Consider the following 24,065-nt stretch of genomic DNA (forward strand, 5'->3'; position numbering starts at 1 on the left):
GGCTCAGTGAAGCATTGAGTAAAAATCTTTGTATCTGACATAAATATTCATTTTCCTCTAATTCTCGACTCTGAACACAACCCATAGTGCACTTGGCAGAGCACTGTGAATAACTATCTGAATTCTGAGGCTACTGCAGTAGTTAAGCTCATTCACCATTGTGACATCAGAATACTGAGGCTCAGTCATAGTGACAGATTAACACACCCATTTTCTTTCAGATTTGATTACTTCTTTTAACTTCTTAATCTTTTGGAGGTAATTGTAGCCTCATATTTAGTTGTAAGAACTACTATGGAGAGATTATATCAATCTTTATTCCTTTCCCCCAATATACCCCCAAACTATAGTACAATATATCATAACCAAGTGTATTAGTCCAATTTTCACTGTTGTAAAAATACCTGAAGACAGGTACATTACAAAGATAAGAGGTTAATTTCATTCATAGTCTTGAGGAGTTGAATGTCCAAGATCAGATTGTCACCTTGATTTGGCCTCTGCTCAGGGCCATCTTGGTTGTGTCATATCACAATGAATGGCAAGACGGAAGGAACATGTGAGAGATCATACAGTGAGAAAGAAAGTCACACAGAATGGAGTGGGGCCAGAATTGCTGTGTTATAACAATCCTCTTGTGTGAACTCACCAGGGTCTCAAGGATTTAATCCCTTCACAGGGCAGCACTCCAATCACCTGATGATCTTCCACCTACTAATGGTCTCACCATTAACATTGCCACACTGAGAACCAAGCTTACAACACATGAATTCTCAGGTGCCAAATCACATGCAAACAATACCAGGATATTAGTATTACTACAAATGTCTTTTACATTACCCTATTACAGTCCCACCACTGTCTTCCCACTTACACCACCTTTCTAACCCTTAGCAATCATTCATCTGTTTTCCATTTTTGTGATTTTGTCTTTTCAAGAATGTTGTATAATCAGGAGCATATAGTATATAGCATTTTAATTCTTCTCTATCACTTAACATAATTGGAGATCCCTTCATATTATTGCAGATATTTATAAATTCATTTCTTTGTCAGTAATATTCTTCACTACTGTTTATTCTTTTCTTATTAGCATATATTAATTATACAAGTGGTTTCACTGTGGTGTTTCTGTACATGCATAAAATGTACTTTGATCAAATTCACTTTTTCCCCTTTTTACAGATTTTAGTGGGTTTCATTATTTCCACAATACATATAACTTACTTTAATAACTCAAAAGTTTGTTAAATTATTTGCCTTTTGGAGAATTTCTGTGTTGTTTCTACACTGGGTGATTACAAATAGTGGCTATAAACATTTTAAATTGAGACAAGTCATTATTTCTCTGGAATAAATACTCAATAATTATATTTCCAGGCCATAAAATAGTTGCACATTTAGGTTTCAGCCATTGTGGTAGATGTACATTGATGTTTCATTGTGTATCTAACTTGCTGTTCCTTGACAATTAAGGATGATGAACATCTTTTCAAGTGCTTACTTGCCATCTCTATTTTTTTTTCAGTATCATGGAACTTATGATATTCTTCCCAAAACATTTTATTTAAAGACAGATTTCCCTTTTCTCCAAAAAGAAATTGGCTGCTTCATAGATGAAGAGGTTGCTATACAGGTACTCTAAATACCTAGAAACCAAGCAGCCATGAGGTAACAATAAAGATTCAAATCCACTGGACTCAGGAAGTCACAGGAGGAAAGGGCAGTGAGGCAACTTAAATCTTCTCACATGGAGTGTTTTCTTCCCATGACCACCATGTAGGACTGCCATTTGATCTTACTATGGTTTCCCTTATACTTTAATAGGTATTTGAATACATATCTGTTATTTCCCACTATGGACTTCAAGGCAAGAGATTATATCTGACTTAATTTTCACAGACCTCTGTCAACTGGAGAAATTTTTTAAACTTCTTGAGTGAATAAATGAAACAATTTTCTGCCATAGATGGGAAAGAAAGCATGATGTTTTAAAGTAGTCTCTCTTTCATTTACTTAAATCAGTTAATACAGTTTCTGAACCAGCACTAGGTCAAAGGCACTTCGATAGTTCTGGGCAGCACACACAAAAGGTACCCAGACTCAACTGTCACAAAATGAGATTTGAATGAGAAAAACTGAAAATTCAACATAGTCACCCTGGTAACTGTGTAACACCAGGCACTCATACACAGTGCAAAATGTTAAAGGATGAAGTGAGAGATTAAAGTGGGATTTGATATGACAGATTGTCAAAAGGGCTGGCAAGTAAAGCTTCCTGAAGAATTCATTTGAAGCCAGGCACTGGTGGCTTATGCCTATAATCTCAGCATTTTGGTTTCTTGAAACTATTCTTACTGGAGTGAAATGGTATCTCATTGTGGTTTTGATTTGCATTAAGTACTTGCCATATATTTATTGGGCATTATTATTTCTTCTTTTGAGAAGTGACTATTCAGTGTTTATGTTGCCTATTTTTGAAAAATGGATTGCTTGATTTCTATTGTTAAGCTTTTTGAGTTCTTTATATATTATGGACATTAACCCTGTCAGATAGTTGGCAAATGTTTTCTTCCATTCTGTAGGTAGTCTGCATTATTTTGTTTTCCTTTGCAGTGCAGAAGGATTTCAGTTTGAAGTAATTCCATTTTCAATTTTTGCTTTTTTGCCCCATGCATTTAGAGTTCTTTCCAGAGAATGACTGCCTGTGCCAATTTCTAGAAATAGTCCCTCCAAGTTTCTTCTAGCTCTTTCGGTTTCATATCCATCTTGAGTTGACTTTTACAAGGTGAGAGACAGGGATAACAGTTGAGAGACTATACTAGTCTGGGCAAGTTTAACTGTATTTAAACTGGGTTCATTAGGTGACACTGACCTCCCATCAAGCATCTGTCAGAACCAAATTAAGGTAAGGAATATGGACACACTTAACTGTACCTTTTGCAGTTCCCATATTATTGCAGGGCCACTCTTCCATTCTTCCCCTCTCTTTAAGAGAGATTATAGACTTGTGTTTCTAGAATCTGGTAACAAATTGTGATAATGCATGAAATTAATTTTGGGGAGTTTTTAGGCACCCCCTCCACTTCCTACAGGTTCTAATTAACCAGATACAGAAAAACTGCATTTACAAAAATCTTTTCCAATAGATTTTTATATATTACCAGGATTTTTGATGAGTTTCTAAGGTAGCCATTAAGAAAGATGTATAGCTCTTGTAATGAGAACATTTTATTAAAAAGTCACGGGAGCTTTTCTCAGTTGTGTATTCATTACTTTTATATGTAATAGATAACAATATCTCTGAAATACCATTGCTGAGGGAATTCCGGGATGAGTAGGAAACACTAGCAATTTATCTCCCACCTAGACAACAATACACTGGAGGAATCTTTAGATCTAAAGATAGAAATAGATTGAAAACTGAAAGGATTGAAAAAGACATTCTACACACATAGTAATCAGAAGAGAATACAGGTAGCTATACTACGACAAAAAAGATATTACATCAAAAGAATATAAGAAGGATGAAAGACAAAGGAAATGAAGAACATTGTATGTTCAATACAGAAATAAAATAAAACAAGTATATACATCAATACAACTAAAATCAAGCCATTAAAATACAAGAAGCAAGAACTAACAATTGAAGGTAGAAATGGATAATTCTACAATTACAGGGTCTTTAAAGCCCCAATGTAAATAATGGCTAACAGACAGACGATAAGAAAAGAGAAGACTTAAACAACACATAAATTAACTAGCTGTATTAGATACGTACAGAACATTTGACACAACAATATTAGAAAGAACAATATTAGAACTGAAAAAAGGACCATGGTGGCTCCTGAAAAAAGTCTAGGAATTTGACATCTGGGTATATTCCCAAAATACCTGAGAGTAAGGTCTTAAAGAGATATTTATGTATCCATGTTCATAGCAGTGTTATCAACAATAACTAAAACTTAGAAGCATTCTTACATGTCCATCTATGGGTAATGGATAAATGAAATGAGATATATGTATAATTACAAGGGATATTGCTCAGTTAAAAAGGGAGGCAATTCTGACATATGCTACAACATGGGTAATAAACTTGAGGGCATTATGCTAAATGAAACTAGTCAGAAAAGGAAAAAATCGGCTATAATTGCTTTTATATGACTTAGTCAGAGAGTCAAAATTACAGCAGAGAGAAAATGTTAGATGTTGGAGCTGGACAAAGAGGAAATGGGTAGTTATTTAATGAGTATAGGGTTTCTTTCTTACCAGGTTAAGGAATTATGGAGATGGGTGGTAATGATGGTTGTGCAACATTATGAATGAATTTAATAACACTGGCTATATAATTTACAGTGATATGATGTTAAGTTTTACATTATGTATATTTTGCTACAATAAAAATCTGGGGGAATAGAGAGAAAAAAATAAACCAGTAAAAAAACAGTGCCATTGTCAGTTCTTTTAATTTAATGGAAGAGCAGTAAATGGAACAAGAGTGACAGGGTCTGTTTCTTAGTTCTACTTGCCATAACAAAATACTATAGACAGGGTGACTTTAAGAACAAAAATTTGTTTCTCACAGTTCTGGAGACTAGAAGATGCCAGCATGGCTGGTTTTGGTAAGAGTTGTATTTCTGACTGTAAATAAATATCTTCTTACTGTTTTTCCATGGTGTAAGAGAGAGAGAGAAAGAAATGTTATGGTTCCAATGTTAGGAATTAGGGAGAACACGATGCATCCATAGCAATTTGTTTTCATTTATTTCATTGAACCTTAAAGTGTTCACCCTAAACATCAACTAAAAGACATAGTATAAAAGAGATGGTATACCATTTGTTTTCATTTATTTCATTGAACCTTGAAGTGTTCACCCTAAACATCAACTAAAAGACATAGTATAAAAGAGATGATATACCAGTGATACCAATATTTAAGCATATTACAAAGATAAAATTATGTTCTTAAGTCTATTTTTCCTCTAAGTTTGTAAATTTATAATGAAATATCTGCATAGAACAGCAAGTTTGTATTTGGTGCTCTTACCCCACTCAATCTCTGCTCACCAAAAGGGCTGGCCCTGGAACTTTTGCCACTGTTGGCAGTATGGTATCAACTGTCAGAAAGGAGGTTTACATCAACTCCCTCCATTGATAGTAGATGTCTGTCACTTTTAAGAAGCCAGGCTCTAATCCCTCAACAGGCTGGGAGTAGCAGTCAGCAGTGCTAAAGGGCTCTCTAATTGATGGTTGGCCCCTGTTAATTACTTGTTCAAATCTCTGTTACAGATACCATGCTGTGAATTGCTTCCCTGTGACTAACCCTTTGAAGTCCTTGCTTACCCAGATCCCTATTCTTGGTCACTGTCACTGTGAGTAACTTCCCTACTGGTTCTAGAGCTCTGGAGCCCCTTTCCACTAGCTATGTCTGTTTTTCCCCCCTACAAAGTTAAAGATTCCCAGAGTCTGACAGCAAACACTTGTTCCATTGCCCTTTGCTGCCCTCTGCTGATCACAAATAGAAAGTAACCTTTCAGGCCTTTGGTCCAAGGGAGGTACTATAGTGAAAGGAGTGTAGCATGGAACACAAAAATTTGAGGATGTGCACAAAAATGAGATCAATAATTTCAAAAAAAAACTTTAAGTCAAAATAATTATACAAATACATGATGAACAAACTATTGAAATGAATCCTAAAATAGTACTTCTGATTTATATACAACTATACTTTATCATCCATCTTTTCATTACAGGGAGAGTTCTAATACCACAGAAAAATGATGCTACCACTATCAGTCAACTTTTTCCATCTTTCATGCAGTTGAAAAAAGACTCATAAAATTTAAAGAAACCAACAGCAAAAGTGAGAAGATCCAAATGGAACAGATAACAGTTAACTCATGAAGAAATGGGCTAATTAAGATAATAGAAGAAAAATTGTTTTTTAAAAAATCAACATCTTCAGAGTCAAGAAGCTAAAGGTCAGGTGGGCTCTGAATCAAGAACAACCAAAGATGTTCAGTGTTCTATGTTTAATTTCACAGAAATAAAGGATATCATTGTCTGAATGAATAGTTTAATAGAAGGGCTTAAAGATTGTGTTTAAGAAATTACATTTGACTTCAACCTTTAGGACATTCTTTTTTAGTTATAATGGGATAAGATTACATTTTTTCCTCAATATGTACACTCATGCTATTGGGTTCATCAAAAAGGGGTAAGTTAATTATTGGAACACTTTAAATGCTGTTTCAATTTATAAGTCAACAGAGAAAGAAAACATGGAAGATAATAATAACTACTACAGAGAATATCACTAATAAGTACTAAAACTGACAATGTAAAAAAATGGGTTATGAGTGTTATGAAAGCACAGAGATGTGGCAGATCATGTTAGAAAAAATTTTCTTATATATAAATTACCTAGTCTCTGGTATTCTGTGATAGCAGTACAAAACTGTCCAATACATTCCCTAAAATTGAAAATAGGAAATGCAAGTATTAACATATGCTTAAAGGTATGTGAAGACCACCAACAGAACACTTTTATAATAGAGAGCTAGATTAGAAATGGGGACTAGGGAACTCACATGGAGAATTTATTTTTCATTTGGTATCACTTGGTACTGTTTGATTTTTCAAACTTGTGCATATTTTAGTTTAATCCCAGAAAGAAGAAAAAGAGAGGAAAAACCCCAGATCCTAAAATTTGTGCAGCTGCAACTCTTGGCATTCTTTCTTTCCTTCCTCAGCTGCAGTCACTTCCCCTATGGTCAATATCATATTCTACTGGAACAGGAAGGAATAAAAGAGGACAACAGAGTAAGTTTCTGCTCTGAAGTTCACATTTTCTGGGGTCTTTTATTGCTTGTGCTGCTATTCTACCTTTTTAATGTCCCAACCTTTAGAAACATTAACTTTTGACTATTTTAACCACAATATCTAGAATGTCTTTGAAGATTTGCTAAACTTTTGGATCTGTTATTTCTTGACAAGGGTAAATCTTAATTCACTGGCCTTTTCTGTGTTTCTTTAAATGTGTTTTTTTGTTGTTGTTAATTTTTGAAAACTACTGTTATCAGAATAAGTAAAATCTGATTCTTTAAGACAGTGCTGAAGAAGTATAGAGTAAATCATTACTCTATCCCTCATGTTATCCTCACAAAGAGTACATTTCCCTCTGATTCCTAGAAAGAACATACCTGGAGGCATTTGAAGGTAGAAATTTTCTCTAGAAAAACCACAATCTTGCATTGAAATGCTAATGACATTTTATTAGACACAAGCAAATAAAGAAATCAGAACATCTAACTTTTAAGAAGGAACAGTACCTCAAATGTCACCCATTAAGAAAGCTAGGAATAAATATGGACTTTCCCAGAAGCTTCATCATTATAAATACCATAACAAAGAACACACAGACACAACACACAAAGACATACCCACACAGGGGAGCACAATTGTCAATGGGTAGTTTCTGCTTAGTTAATGTACATCATAGGCTGTGGACTCTTGACAGTGGTGCAGCTGACTGATTTGACACAGCCAGCCATGCCCAGATCCTTCTGTCTACAACACAGGTCTCACTAAATTAATTCAAAGGCTCTTTGGCTGGCAACTGCCATGTCAACCAAGATCACACCATTTACTTAATTCTGGGAATGACTATAATTTTCCTTGTGATAATTTCAGTAATAGGGATGAAGTTTATTCTATGCCTATGATCCTTGTAAAGCCTAAGTAATTAGAGATTTGAATTACTTAATTTTGAAGAGACCAAAGATATCATAACTCTCTCTTTGAAAGATAGCCCAGGATACAGATGCATTTATAGGAATCTCAGCAGATGAGTAAGAATTTCTGGCTGGGACACAGCCAATTATATAAACTTGGGATTGAAGGAATTTGGATCTTTTCATTTGCAACAGGATTCCGTTTGGGAGAAACTGAAAAATTAACAGAATTTCATATTATTCAAATTTGGAACACTTTTGTTATTGTTCCAGGCTTTAAATTCATTTCATAGAATCTAGTTAGCTATTTCAGGCAACATAGAGGCAACACAACTAATAATAGAATAGGAAATGTATTGGAGTTCTGTGTGGAGTCCTGCCCGACACAATGAATAGTCTTTTGTGGGTAAAAAAGTGAAATAGCCCCCAGCAGTCCCAGAGAGACCTACTAACAAAGAAGCAGGCTTTAGAAGATTGAGAACACAAATTGTGCTGTGAATATGCAAATTTCCCTGCTGGGAAAAATAGCCACCATAGTTTACTTCTGAATTGCTTGTATGGTCCAGTGGGTTACAACATTGTTTCTCAATAACCCATCATGTACGGTGCCTTCATGATTTTTCTGTGTCTACACATCACCTATATAAATACTGATATGGTATTTTTCTTTCAATACTTAGTGTTTCCTATGAAATCTCGGGCTTAATCCTTTGTTCATGTTGCATAATGTGTTAAAGTGTTTTAGCTGCATATTTTTCTGAATACAGATTAGAATAACTAACAATTTTAAAATGCCTATAAGCATGCCACCTAAAATAAACTTACATTATTTATGACAGTGTTACAATACTGTAAGATACTAGAAGAAAAAGCTGGCAAATTCTGGAAAGAGTTCTTGTTCTTCCACCCTTCAAGTTTCCAATCCTGATGACAATTACCAGCACTCGAAAATATTTTAGGGCACTCCACCTTCTCTCTCATTCTATCCCCAGCATAAAGAAGACATTTTTCTAAGACTTGGAGGGGCTCCAGCGCAATGCTAACCCTGCCCTTGACAGTATACTATGCAGGGCTTACTTCTAGATTGTTGATCTGAAAAAGACTGAAGGTGTCAGACTGATTGGTCCACTTAAGGAGCAAATCTGAATTTCTGCCTAAGTCAAAAGCTTACTCACCATCCATGTTTTACTACAGAATACTGCAGTCTGTGTAATAATACATATATTAAATTTCAGTCACCTACTTATATTTCTCAAATTGGTTAAAACCCATTAAATATAAGGGTTAAGATAACATGCTAAAATCTGTATGTTCAAAGCAATCCCTACCAAAATTCCAATGACATTCTTCACCAAGATTGAAAAGTCAATTTTAAAGTTCAGTGGAAGGACAAAAGATATTTAATACCCATATCAATCCTGAGCCAAAACAGCAATGCTGGAAGTATCATAATATCTGACTTCAAACTACACTACAGAGTCATAGTACTGAAAACAGCACAGTACTGGCAACAAAAACAGTCATGAAGACCAATGGAATAGGAGACTCTGACACTAATGCATGCAACTACAGCCATCTCACTTTTGACAAAGGTGCCCAAAATATGTGCTGGAGAAAAGACAGCCTCTTCAATTAATGGTGCTGGGAAAACTGAATTTCCAAGACTGAAACTAGTTGCCAGTCTCTGACCTTGTACTATCATCAATTAAAAATGGATTAAATATCATAGTATAAGACCTGAAATAGTGAAATTAATCCAGGAAAACATAGAAAACACACTGGACTCAGTGTGCTTCTTATGGAGTTCAACTTGGTCAGTGAAACTGCCATTTCAGAATGAAATTCTATCCACATCTATGTACACACTGTATATTCCATATTTAAATAGAATTTTAAAGACTCTGATCATTTTCTTTCATGGAAATGCAGTATGGGTGGTCCAGCTTATATTTGGAGGCCTTTCTAAGCATGCATTAAATTCTAAGAGCATAAAGATTTTGATTGATAAACGTTGCTTTATGCAAACAAGCTTACATAGCAAAATGGCACAGATAAACATAGATGAAAATGGACATTGTACAAAAAATGAAATTGTATTATGTTTCTCTGTCATAAAAGTAGATTTAGATGTAGAGGACAACAATTCTTGCATGGTAACATAAACCAATCTTGTGTAAATCAGAGGGTTAGACATTTTTCAATCTAGATTTTTTCTAACAAACTTACCACAATAATGCTTCTTACAGAACTGAACAAAATTGTCAAATCTAATGGAGATTATGTAGTTTATTTTGCCCACAAGAGTTTTTTTTTTTAATAAACAGCAGCAAACACTGCTGACTTTCAAAGCCGTAATCAAGTGGAATGGGAATGCCCCAAAAGATACAATTTTATAGGATATAATATAATGTGAAAATTAGCAGTTTCCATTCCATAGTTATTCCAACATAAACTTTCAATATAATCACATTGAATGCAACTTAAAATATAACTTCATACATTCGATGAAACTAAGGTTGCATAATAAACAATTTTTCTGATTGATAAGATAGACGATCAAATTCTGTCTTTGGGTTTCTCCTATTCATGGGTCAAATCATAAGAGAATGGGATAGCTGAGGAAAGTGTAAATAAATGCCACCCAATAAGACAAGCACAAGTTTTGAAAAGTGCATTAAGGAAAGTGTTTGTTCTGGACACTCAATAGCTTGATGTGTGTGGAAGATAAGAAGAAAAGATAAGGAATAGTGGTTTTGATGAGATTGCCAGGAAATCAGAGGATGAGCCTCCTTATCCAGGGACAAAAGGAAAAGAACACCAAATCCTCAGGAAGCACAGCAAGTTGCATGCCCACTGACCCTACTCTACTTCTGCACTAATGGAAGAGACTTACATGAAATGGTCATGCAGTGTATCTAATAAATAATAGGTGCTGTTTTCCCCCTCATGTATTTATTTTTGTATGCAGAAACCCCTGTGCTAACTTATTCACTAAGAAAAAGTACATGTTATAGTCTTCAGAATCAAAAGAAATTGACCTTACTTTGAACATTATAGCATTACTGACCTCTGACAGAAAGTATAGGCGTTACAATGTACCATTATATACCTTTTCTGATCTTTTGTGTATAGTAAATTCAAGATAAATATTACATACTAAGCAAATAAATACAAAGGTGAAGAGAATGTTTAAAAAGATAACTGTCTGAATGTGCTAGCAATTTTTAAGCCTGTATTACAAAAATACAGATATTAATAAGGAGCACAAGGGACTCCAGTGTATTCTAATAATAAACATGTGAGGAGAGTTACAAAAAAATTAAAAACAAACTTGTGGACCTCTTTTGCTTTTCTATGCATCACTTGCCAAAGAACTTCCCATTCCTAGATCAAAATACTTGGTGGGAAGTGCTAGATACTACCTGAAAGAAATAGGCATATGTGCTGCATGGAACATGGAACTGAGATAAACTTAGGAGAGACATCTAATTTGAGACCCTATAGAAACATCAAATGATGTTTTACAAGAGAGCCTTAAAAATCACAAAACAAAATGCTCTGAGTTAAGGAGGGGCTTGGATATTTTTAACTCAAAGCACACTGTGATCTCATGGTTGCAAACTAAAACCATTGGGTCAAATTCAGGCCATTCTGGTTTTTGCTGTTGAAACACAATTGTGCTTATTCATTCACATATTGTCTCTTTGCTTTCAAGCTACAAGAACTTATATAACTAGGTGCAAGAGACCATAAGCCTACAAGTCCTGAACAAGTTACCATCTAGCCATTTACACAAAGTTTGCCAAGCCATCATCCATACGATCACTTAGCAAACATTAATTTACCTCTCAATATCTATAACCATGGGATAATATACAGCTGGCCCACCATATCTGAAATTCTGCATCTATAGATTAAACCAATTTTACATCAAAATATTTTTGAAAAACTGTCCCTGGTCTAAACATGCACAGATTTTTCTTATTGCATTATTCCATTAACAATATATTGTAACCACTATTGACATAGGATTTATCTTGGATTAGTTACAAGTAACCTAGAAATGTACAGTACTGGGACCATGTGTGTAGCTTTTATGGAAATTCTACATCATTTCATATAGGGGACTTGAGCATCCATGGATTTTTGTATTTGCAGGTGTCTTTGAACTGCTGCTTAGAACACCAAAGCAGGAGTGGTTCCATTGATGTTGGAATTGGCCATGAGACTTGCTTTGTTTAGTAGAATGTTGGAGAAATGTCATTGTACAAATTTTGAAGCTATGCCTTGAGGCCTGGCTAGCCATTGTCCCTCCATTGTTAGAATAAGAAGTGTGGAAGAGAACCACCCTAGTTTATCTACAGATTTGCATGAGAAAAAAATGCTTTTTTTTTTTCCCATTCTGTGTTTGTTTGCTCTGCAGAAAAGCCAACTAATAAGAGAGGAAATTTATACCTCTTCTTAAGCATTCTCTAAAGATTTCATGACACTGGTAGGATCCTGAAGACCAGGTGTGACTTAATCGTTTTGGACTCTTACTTCATACCTTGATTGGCTCAGCAGAACACGTTTTTATTCCTCTAAATATGGTAAGCAATATTGAATCAGATTTCAGGTCTACCAGAACTGTGGAATCTTGGCTTTCCTAAGCTTAACATTGTGCGAAGTCAGTCACAATTTTTTCCACTGTTGGATTGAATGTCTTCCTCCTTATTTGAGCCTCAATTAACAGAAAGAAGGAGGAACAAGTCAACATGGAGCCATAAGCCAAAGCTTTTACAATTTTTCAGTTTGGCTCTTTATACCAGAATGTTTATTTCTTTATTGACACAATAAAAGGGACAAAAGATAATGACAATTCTGAAACTACACAGGAGGAAACAGTAACATTAAAATGATATAAAGATCCAAGAATTTAACACTGTTAGCAAGATTAGCTCAGATGAAACTAAAGTATAATAAACCTTAACAATTTTGACTTTTTCAGAATTCTTATGTTTATATCTCAAGTTATTAGCCTATAAACAAGCTTTTTACTGTCCTTTTTCTTGAAATCATCAAACTGAGTAACATCAGTGGTCCACTAATTCCAAAAAGGCATTCAAGGTCACAAATTTGTCACAAAAACTTGTAGTTGCTCATGGTCTCTGGAGTTCAGCATTTTATTTGATTCTAAATGACATTAATATTATTCCATTAATCTTTCCAGAGTCAGGTTTTGCTGTTTTCTAACAAGCAAGAGGCTGGCTAATTGTGAAACTGAATTAACTACAAAATGAATTGTAGGCAAAAAGAATAGTAGCAGCTCCTACTATTTAGAGTAACAGTGAAGTCCAGACCATTAATTTCTGAACTCTTTAACAACAGAGAAATAAAGTATGTAGTAAATCACAAAAGTGGTATGATACAGATCATTTAGTTTTATTGTGACAAACAAAAGACAATAATGACTGAAATTTAGGTATTATCAACAATATATAGGAATGATATTTCTGCTGTGCTTTTCAAGAGTGAACAATCACATTTAATTATGCCCACCAATTAGCAGAAAGGCATTCTCTATTCTTTGAAACTCACTGCTCTATATAAGAATATCCAAACCTATTTCCTAAAAAGAGGAACAGAATTTTGACCTGTATATTTTTATTGAAGCTCTACCTGTGCTTTCCTTCTTACCTTGTATTTAAATTGTTAGAGCTTATGAATAAAGAATTCAAATGAATGTTTTATTCATTGATTCATTTATTTTTTTTTTGCCAGAACAAGGGTTTGAACTCATTGTCTCAAGTGCACTACCATCTGAGTCTCCAGCAAAATGAATGTTGTAATCATAACAGTATTCATTTTATACTGTACTTGAAGTTGTATGAATCCTACACATTTCATCCTACCTAATTCACCACCAGTTCCATATGTCCAAAACTACTTTTCTTATTAGGGAATAAACACGTGTGGGTGACCATTTATAGACCACTGGGCCTCAGGAAGCTTCAACAACTCTAAGGAAGAGGCTTTCCTAACAACATTTACTCTACTTATCACCAGAAAATATTGGCATCTCTTTGTCCACCACTAAAATGGAAAAAAATGTAACACACTAAACTTTACTCTTGACAAGCACACAATTGAATCAAAATAATGCTTTATCCAGAGATAAAGAAGACAGAAAAATGCATAATTAAATGAACTTATTTGGCTACTTCCTGGTTCTTTATCATATACTTTCCTTTCTCTTGTAAGGTCTCAAGCTTCAGAAAAACAAACACCTTGTTTCATCTTATTGGCAGTTTATACACCATATTCTGCACATTAATAGATGGTAAATACGTGATTTTTCCATGAAGGATACAGGCTATGTGCACATACTTAATAATAGGGAAGGTTAAATGAGTTAATACATATTAAAGAGCTTAGAACAGCATCTAATCAAATATTTATTAAAATGAGTAAAACTAAGGTTAGATGTGCAATGGAGATGAGAATTGTTTTTAGAAGTTCCAAAACTTCTAAACAATGCTGAAAATTGGTGAGAACTGAATAGAGACAATGTAGTTGATAAGGATAGTAATGAAGGCTATGAATATGCATGATGATGAAGAACATAAGAAAAACTAGGCTGACAATAGGCTGAGAAAAAAGGTGCCACAATATAACATTTGCTAAATTGAACTAATTATAAATGACATTAATCCCTTTAAAATGAAGCTTATTTTAAGAACATTGTTGTAAGATGAGGACACTGTTATCAAAAGATATCATTTACTATACTGAATCTCTTCTGATTAAACTGTATTAATACACTAATATCAAAATATTTTAAGAAAAATTTAAAAACATACATTTAGCGCTACTTCTTCATTGTCACTTAATGTTTGATTAACATTAACAGTTCTTTACCAGAAGAATTAAACAGTACAAATATTCATCGCTCCAAGAGTTAAGTTTTATAAATTAAAATCCAATAATCAGTAGTTTTTTTCAGTATGGGATCTACACACTAAAACAAATGACAAAAGTACCCAATAAAACAGTATTTCTCTACTTTTACTATATTTCATATTCAATTATGTGTATATTCTGAGTCATTATTTTTACTCATTTTATTAAATACTTGATTAAGTATTTAATCAAGTATTAACACTGTTTAAACACTGATTAAACACTGTTCTAAGCTCTTTATCTGTATTTACTCATTTAACATTTCCTATTATTAAACAAGTGCACATAGCCTGCATCCTTCATGCAAAAATCACATATTTAATATCTATTAATGTGTATATTACTGTGTGTAAACTGCTAAGAATGAAACAAGGTGCTGAGTTCTTAGCTGAAAAAAATGACTAAGTATTTAGCCTTGTAGCAAAAATTTTCCATGTATAATTTAACTTTAAAGAACTTCACATTACAATGCTTACAAACTATTCTGGTTCCTCTTGAACAATGTTCACTAAATGAATTATGTTAAACCCATAGTAAGTCAAAAATGTCCCCCCACAAATGGAAAAATTATGCACATTCATCAAAGTATAATGTTGGCTTTCCCCATGTGAAAATTTAACAATGAAAAAAAAACATTAATTGTTGATCTTGTTTTAGGAATATAAGATTTGAGAATTACATTATTGTCCCCATCTCACCTTTAGTCATTGACAGGACTTTGATGGTCACCAAGTTGTTTACTTTGGGGATTGTGGTAGTAAAGAAAGGAAGATGGATATCTTCAGAACTGGCAGTGAACTGAGGTCCCATTTTTCAGGTCCAATCAAATCTTTGTATAAATCATTAGATTAAATGAGCCTATGTTAGGGATAAGAAAGTACATTACTTTTCAAAATCAAAACCATCCCACAAATCTCTCAACAGGACGTGCTTATGAGGCAGATGCTTTACCATTTGAGCCATAACTCCACCACTTTTTTGTCCTAGTTATTTTGGAGATTCATGCTTTTTGCACAAGCTGGTCTGGATGGTAATACTCCTATTTTACACTTCATGACTAGCTAGGAAGAGAGGCATATGCCACTACACCCCACTTTTTTCCTTTGAAATGAGCTCTGATTTTTTTGCATGGACTGGCCTGGAACTGTGATCTTACCAGTTTCAGTCTGCTTTGTAGTCTCAGTGGCAGGCACATTAGCACTGTGCTCAGACTCTCAAGCAGCTAGGGTTACAAGTATGAGCCACCAGGGCTCAGTTGTGTACTTTTTTATGAGAAATACAAATTTTTATTTTCTGTAAGGAGAAAACCATTGAAATATAGTAAGCATACAATTACATAAAAAATGAACATTAGGCACAAGAAATCTATATACTACTGTTCATATCAATGGCTGGCACACAGAAGGCATTTAGTAAATACTTCATTAATGGAGTAACTAAGAATGAAAGAAAGATACAATAATATTTAGAGTCATATTATATGAAATAATGGGTAGAAAATAAAAGTAGTGAAAAGAATTACATTAAAATGTTCAACAGTGGGTGTTATGGAATCCTTTTCCATTTTCAATATTTACAAATTTTCTGGAATTCATATACACACGCACACATTCTACATTGCAATGATAATGAAGAAAAAAATTAATGAAGTGTGGTTCACACAACAGTAGCTTAGTCTTATTCTGAATAAATCTAAGGCAATAAGTTGCATAATACATATAAAAAACATTTAATAGTGCCAGAAATGTCACTATAACTGTGATCTGTCTGATCACTGAATGGATTTATTCCTGGACAGCTTTCTGAGCCATTTCTCTGGGAGCATAGCAAAGAAACCAAGTTGGTTAATTCATTTTAAGTTTTAATTTAAGAGAGTTTGCAAGCTTTAGGAGGTTGTAAAGTATCTTAGGAAGTTCATAGGACAATAAATGAAGGAGAGTAGAGCCACATCTTAAGTTGTGAGGGGACCTGGGGCCATTTTGTATAGTTAACAGTACCTTTCAATAACTGACTAACTGGTCCATATACTATATCACCTATAGTTCTGCATATATCACCAAAAATATTCAAATTCAAAATTTACTGATTTAGGCTGGAAGCAATTATATTAAAATTATCCTATCTATGCGAACCTATGAGGTACCACCATAGCCTAGGATACTTTCCTTGAAGATATTTTAGAAAATACACCTTAGAAACATACTACCTCAGTAAGTTAGAACACATTTGCAATTATAGCAAGTTTTGAAAATATACATCAAGGTAAGAATAATTTAATCTACACTTCTCTGTCATCTTTTGCAGTCTTGTCACATTCAATATCTAACTGCTGCCACTTTTCAGTATTTGAGATGACTACCACCAGTTTCTGAATGAACAGTTGTACAGCCAGTATTTTGTGGTTCACTTTATTGCAAAGCAACTCTTTCCTAAGCTCACACTTTCTATCTGTAGTAAATTTCAACCACTGGTATTTTGGACTGCCTCTCACATTTAAGGAAGTTTGCCCCATCAATAATAGAGCTTCTGTTTTTGAATTGTTAATATTATGAGCAGGTATATACTAGATGTTGAGGATACAGCATGTGGTGCTTTTGAATAAATGGAGGTAAGAACTTAGGAGAGGGACATTAATATAATTATGAACACAAGAGATGTGAAGTTGTAATTATGATATCTGTTATGGAGAGAGAGGGATAGAACAGTGAGAGCATAATAGGAAAATATGGCCCATTCAGGAAGGTGAGGAAAGCATTGGTTTTAGTTCTAATGATTAACTAACTAAGCATGCAAAAGTAGAGGGAAAAAAGGCTTTAAACATTACAAAGTGGACAGCATGGGACCAGAGCATTGAAGCAAACCAATACAACTAGAGTGAAGAAAGGGAAAGTTAACTAATTCTGGTAAAATAAGAGGTCAGAGCATGCAAATCCATGTGGCTCAAATTAAAGAAATCATACTTAAGAATCAGGAAAATCACTATTGTACTTGAAACAGAGCAATATGAGTTAAGACTTGTATTTGAAACTATCATCCACACTATCATGTAGACTATGGACTGAAAAATATTAAAAGAGCAGCTATGGATACTAGTTAGTTCATTGGTAATTTGGTCAAAAAGGAATGAAAGCTTATAGGATATAAGTAGTAGAGATGTCACCAAGACATTTCATGGTTATAATTATTAAGATTTACTGGATTAGCCATGAGAATAAGGAAGAGTAACGATTCAGAAGTAGCTCTCAAGTTTCTGACTTTTCTTTCTATTTAGACTATTGAGCTACATTGAGAGATTATCAATTTGGAAGACTATCCTAAATTTAGTTATTAGTGTGCTGAGTACAAAGTTATCTCCAGATTAGACACATCAAGATATAGGTGTTAGAAACACAGGTCTAGAATAAGAAGAGATCTGGGTTAGAGAAAAGCAAATGGTTGACTCCACAAAAGTTGTTAGTGAAGCTATGTCGATGTCAGAGATAACCTAGACAGAGGTTATAAAGAGAAGAAGCTCAGAACGAGCCCAGAATTAATCTTGAAATTGGGACAGCATATTCAGAGAAAGAGATGAAACTAAGAGAAATAATTCAAGGTATAGAGTACATAGAAAATATTAGAGAGGAGCAGTAACATAAGGTCTCTAACAGGTTAGAGGAAATGAAATTTTTTTAAAAACCTGGAACTATTTGCTTGTAAAGAAGAGCAATTCTTTTATTTTAACTAAAAGAAAAATGAGAAGTTCAGTAAGATGAAGACGAACATTCACAGTGTCCTAGAGGACCCACAGCAGATGATCTGATTATGAATGACTACAGATAACTTAATTCTGACCTCTGTTTTTGAAAGCTATTCTGAGAGTGGTAGGCTGTTGCTATCTATGTGTTTCTTATTTGCACTTGAAAATACAAGTCTATCCCCATGACTAGCAAAGCTCTCATCTTGCTGTTATGCTAGTACTGAACTACCAGAGCAGAAGTTCTCAATCAAGCAGGATTTTGTACCCAGAGTACCTTTAGCAATATACAGAGACATTTTTGATGGTGAAAGCTAAAAGGTGTGTTTAGTCACATCGTGGGTAGAGGTCAAGGATGTTGCCTCACATCCTATAATACACAAGAAAGCACACCACACTTAATACCAGATCAAAATGTCAACAGCACAAACGATAAACCCTGTATCCTTTGCCTGTCATTCTTGAGAACTGACCTGCTCAAGTGTTGAGGGATTTAACTCCTATTGATATGAAGGGTAGGGAAACATTAAAGGATATGGCTTCAAAGAGAAATATCACAGGGCACAGTGGTGCACATGGTAATGTAATGTTCTTGAGAGGCAGAGAATGGAGAGCTCAAGGCCAGCCTGAGCAAAGTTAGCCAGATACTGTCTCAAAACAAAACACAAACAAAAGGGCTAGGCATGGTTCAAGTGGAGGAACACTTGCCTAAACTGTTCAATCCCAGTACAAGTGCAAAAAGGAAACAAAATTGTTTCAAGCTAACAAAGTTCAGATGGCCATCAATGGAAGGCTCTCTTAAGACTAACAAAAATGAAAATTATAATTTAAAGAATAAAGCTATGATTGAAACTAATTAAAAATTCTGAAAAACAATGATTTCTGAATTTAAACACTTAAAAAGGAAAAAGATGGATACTGAAGGGCTTTTTGGAATTCTGGAAGATGGGGAGAAACAAGCTATAACTAATTAGAAATGAGATTCCTAAGCAAAGAGAGTCATGAGGAACTAATAGGAATACTAGAATGAAAAAAGAAATGATGGTGAACAAGCATTGATCCAAAAGGTGATACAATAATTTCTTGAATTAACAAAAAGAAAACGTGTTTTGATTTGAATAAGCGGCAATATTTTTCAAAAAGTTGAATGGAAATAGTTGAAAAATAAAACTCCACTGGATGTTCTACTTAGTTCATTGTTCTTAATTTCTTTTCTTAGTTGGATCAAATTTTATTTTCTTTGATCTCAATATTATGACAATAAACACCAGTTTACTGGTTACAGAAAATTAATTTATCATAGTTAAAGCAGACAGTATAAAAAAGAATATACAGTGGTTTCTCAAACAGATAATCGATATCATCACAATTGTGTAAAAATTCCAACTTCTTTCATTTGGATATATTAACTGCAAAAGCCATTTCTAAGAGAAATGATAAGAGACTGTTTTGTTAATTGGAGAAAAGGGCAAAACAGGTTCTACCTGGAAGCAAGGGGGTGAGGGGGAGAGGGAGGAAGGGAGGGACAGGGGGAGAAATGACCCAAACAATATATGCACATATGAAGATATGAATAAAGAAAAAAAATAGATTGTTTTGTTAAGACATAAAATTTCCAACATCAACTACTCAGTTTACTTAAACTGTACTGAGGGAAGGTGAGCTTTCTTTCAATTTCTCTGTTTTTTTCCTTGGTCCCCTTGAGATCAGTGTATTTGAGATGTTAGTTTTTTACTTGTACAAAAAGAGCTGGAAAAAAAACTCCTTGAGATGTATAAAATGTGGACCCTAGAAGACATGCAAAACTCAATACCTTTCAGTTGTTCCATCTCATTACTGAGATATTTTATGAGCTCAGAATCAGTAACGACAAGCAAGATGAGTCAGGATTTCTGCCCTCCAGTAACGGTGTCAGGTGGATCTACACCATGCTGATAGAAAATGCTGTGGATGCCAAATGCTGAAAGCAAAGGAAATGTTACAGCTATAAATGCCTAAACATGTGTTTGTATGTCTGCTGAAAGCAGAGAAAAGTAACATAGAAATTTCTTAAAATTTTGCCTCCAAGGAAAGCAAAGTGGCATTTATGTGGCTGTAAGAGAAAAATGTCAAAAGACATTAAATTACCATTGCCAAATTTCACCTCTTTACACTGTATCTAAATTGAGATTATATGGCCAGAGGAGATCAAATCAAGTTGTTTCCTCGGCATTAGTCACTGATTTGACTGTCTGGACCCCCTCCCCAGAAAAGCCTGTCCCTCTAATTCCTCCTCATTTCCTCAGGCTCCATGGGAAGATACAGGTGGCCTGGTGGGGCACAATGCCACTCACAGCTCGGGTGGGGTGGAGTCTGGGTGAAAATCCACACCAGGCCTCATCAGCACACTAGGCCTAAGACAGGAGGAAGGTGTGTGCACTTTAAAGCGCAGCTCAGGAGAAGGGGAGGCTCTGTGAGCCAGGCCTCAGCATCATACAGGCCTCTCTTCGCACCTGAGCAGCACATCAGTCTCTCAAGAGGAGCCTGCATCCCACTCCCAGGTTCCTCCAGAGGGCTGGTACCTGCGCGGCCAGGTCCTCCAGGCCCAGGCTGAGCCTTGGTCCCGCGAGGCCGCCAGACCCCAGGTAAATCTCCCCGCGATGTCTTACGTGAGGATTCATACAAGAATTTGGCCACGATCTTGGTGTTCTGTACCGGGTGATGTCTTGCTCTGGAGGGAGCTGCATCGCTGTGGTGAGGTCTGCTCACCATGATGCTGGTTTTAGAGGGCAGACTGCTCCAGCTGTGGCTTCCGCAGCAGTTTCCCTAGCAGGCGTTTCAAAAATAACGACGCGCCAGTAGCTCACGACTAACTGTAAGCTACTCAGGAAGCAGAGATCAGGAGAACCACGATTTGAACGGTGCCTGGGAAAATAGTAAAAATCAACTCAGCAACCTGCCGCCGGGCGCTCTGCACAAGCGCGACTCTAAACCCTGCTCCATGCAGGCAGGTCCTGAGCTTCCATAACGTTAAACTATTGCCAAATTTCACCTCTTTGCAATCTCTCTTGAGATTATATGGTTAGAGAAGATCAAATTAGGCTGTTTCTTCGGAATTAGCAACTGACTGACTGACTTCCTGGTCCCACTCCTCAGGCAAGCTTGTCCCTCTAATTCCTCCTCATCTCTTCAGGATCCATTAGAAGGTGCAGGGGGCCTGGTGGGGTGCAGCGTCTTCCACAGCCCAGGTGGGGTGGAGTCTGGGTAAAAATCCACGCCAGGCCCCACCAGGTACACCAGGCCTAAGACTGGGGTAGGGGGTACGCACTTTAAAGAGCAGCTCAGGAGAGGGGGAGGCCCTGCCAGATAGACATCATCAGCACGCAGGCCTCTCCTCCCACCTAAGCAGCGCGTCAGTAGTGAGGAGCAGCCCGCATCCCACTCCCAGGTTCCTCGAGGGGCCAGTGCCTGGGCGGCATGGGCCTCATGGTCTCCCAGGCCGACCCTCGGGCCCACGAGGCCTCTGGAGCCCAGGTCTCCCAGCCGCGTCCTGAGCGAGGACTGACAGAAGGAATCCACCAAAATCTCCGCAGTCCTGAGCAGAGTGATGGCTTGCACCCGAGCAAGTTGCAGGGCCATGGCGAGGTCCGCTCACTAAACGCGGCTGGTGGTGGGCAGACAGCTCCAGCGAGGGCTTCCGGCAGTTTCCCACCAGACGTTTCAAAAATAACGACTAAACCCGCCGCCAGGCCCTCTGCGCAAGCGCGATGCGCCTCTCAGCCCCGCCCCACGCAGCCAGGTCCTGCGCAACCCTGTCTCTCCGCCCACCTCAGAGCGGCCTGTTGCGCAGGCGCAGTGGGTGGACATTAGTACTTGCTTCCAGGTGGTCAAGCTCTGCAGTTGTCTTGTTAGAGGTTGGGAGGTGGGCGGGCTGCTTCCTATTCCTGTTTTCGGAACAATGAGCGAGCACCATCTCTGAGTTTCAGATTTTCATTTTAAATTTACGTGAACATGCCAGCTGTGCCTGGCACGGCCACAGTGCTGCCTGGTGGATGTTAGAAACTTCTGCCAGATGCTTTGGGATTTCTAGAGGAGCTGCGTGAGAAGAACCTGATTTCTGCGTGGCAATGGGCTTCTCCTGGGAGATAATCATGTGTTCTTCTGTGTTACTTTTATAGAGATTATATTTCATTTTAGGTAAAGAACAGGAATTAAAATAAATCAGTAATTTTCTATTCTGATTACTTAAAGTTCAGTTTGTAGATCTAATGAATATATGGTTTTTCTTGGCTTAAAAATCAAGCTGCAGAATGCAACTTTCCCCCTAACACTTTCCTCTTAAGGGCTCTGTGGTGGTGCAGGTGCTCCAAAAGGTCAAAATGAATTTGAATCATGACATACTAATTAACAATGACTTTTTAAAAAACAACAAATATATCTCAATAGAGTTCATAATTTTTAAGGATCCAGTTACATACATAGAATATTAACCTTTTATCTTCAGTAAAGATTAAGAACAAAGTATTGAAAGCTAATAATTCTTGAAATTCTTAGTCATGGTTTCTAGTCAGAAAGCATTCCATATTTTATCAAATTAGTACTATATATTGACATCTATTCATAACTCAACCATGATTATGTACCAAATGGTATAATGTAAAATGTAGATATATAATTTTTTCACATTTAATCCACACAAGCTGAAAAAATACATATTATGTGTGTATACATTTTAAAATATAATTGAAATTCAAAACAGCTCATAAAAGTTTCAGATATGGAAAATGCCCACACAAAGCCTCTGTGAAGAAGTAATAAACCATGGTCCTATTAATAAAAAATGGATTTAATGTGTCAAATTATTTTATAACTACTTATTTAAATTGGTGAGATATTTTTTGCCTATAGTACATTTTTAGACGGTTGGTTGTGAATATATTGAATGTTGGATTATTGTATTGCCTAATATGTAAATACAGGTAAATTAGTTCTACTAAGTCTGTCAACTAGCCATAAAACTCTGTTGTTGATTAAGGAGAAAAATATTTTTGAGATAATTCCATACATAAAGTAGATCATAAATTTAGGTCTTTCTCATATATTTATCAATACCATTGTATAAAACATTTGTAAAAAGAAAACACTTTATAAAAACATGGAAAATTGCTTGACTTTAAATTTGTCATATTTTCCTATTATGGATAAACTTGGCTTTACAATTTGAATAAATTTCATCTACCTTGCCTTGTGTTTAAGTTCATTCAAATAATACAATGGTCAAGCCTTATTTATCAGGTTAGAGATCAATCACTAATCATACACATTCTATTGCTTGTGTTGGATATTTCTACTTATAGATTGAATATGACAGTGTTTTTATTCTTAGTTCGTTGTTATTGTGGGGGGGGGTTGCACTGGGGTTTGAGCTCAGGGTCTCACACTTGCTAGGGAGGTGCTTTTACCTTTTGACACTCTGCTGGCCCAAAGGGCTTTAGTTTGGTGTGTGTGTGTGTGTGTGTGTGTGTGTTCATTCTTGAAGGATGCAAGTTATCCCTACACCTCTTGTCTTTCTCTCACTGCTTCTTATACCCCATGTGGTGAGCTGCTTTGTCCACCATATGCAAGCAGTCATGATGTTCAGCCTCATCTCAGGCCCACCACAGTGGAGGAAACCAAAAGAA

The 24,065-nt window shown here is 35.9% G+C and overlaps 1 pseudogene; it reads right to left on the reverse strand.

The window, feature by feature from the left end:
* Positions 1–7,839: 7,839 nt before the first annotated feature.
* Positions 7,840–22,071, reverse strand: LOC109676943 (mitotic spindle assembly checkpoint protein MAD2A-like; annotated as a pseudogene).
* Between the last annotated feature and the right edge of the window lie 1,994 nt (positions 22,072–24,065).

The sequence above is a fragment of the Castor canadensis genome, chromosome 9, assembly GCF_047511655.1.
Source record: "Castor canadensis chromosome 9, mCasCan1.hap1v2, whole genome shotgun sequence".
In the NCBI taxonomy this organism is placed as follows: domain Eukaryota; kingdom Metazoa; phylum Chordata; class Mammalia; order Rodentia; family Castoridae; genus Castor; species Castor canadensis.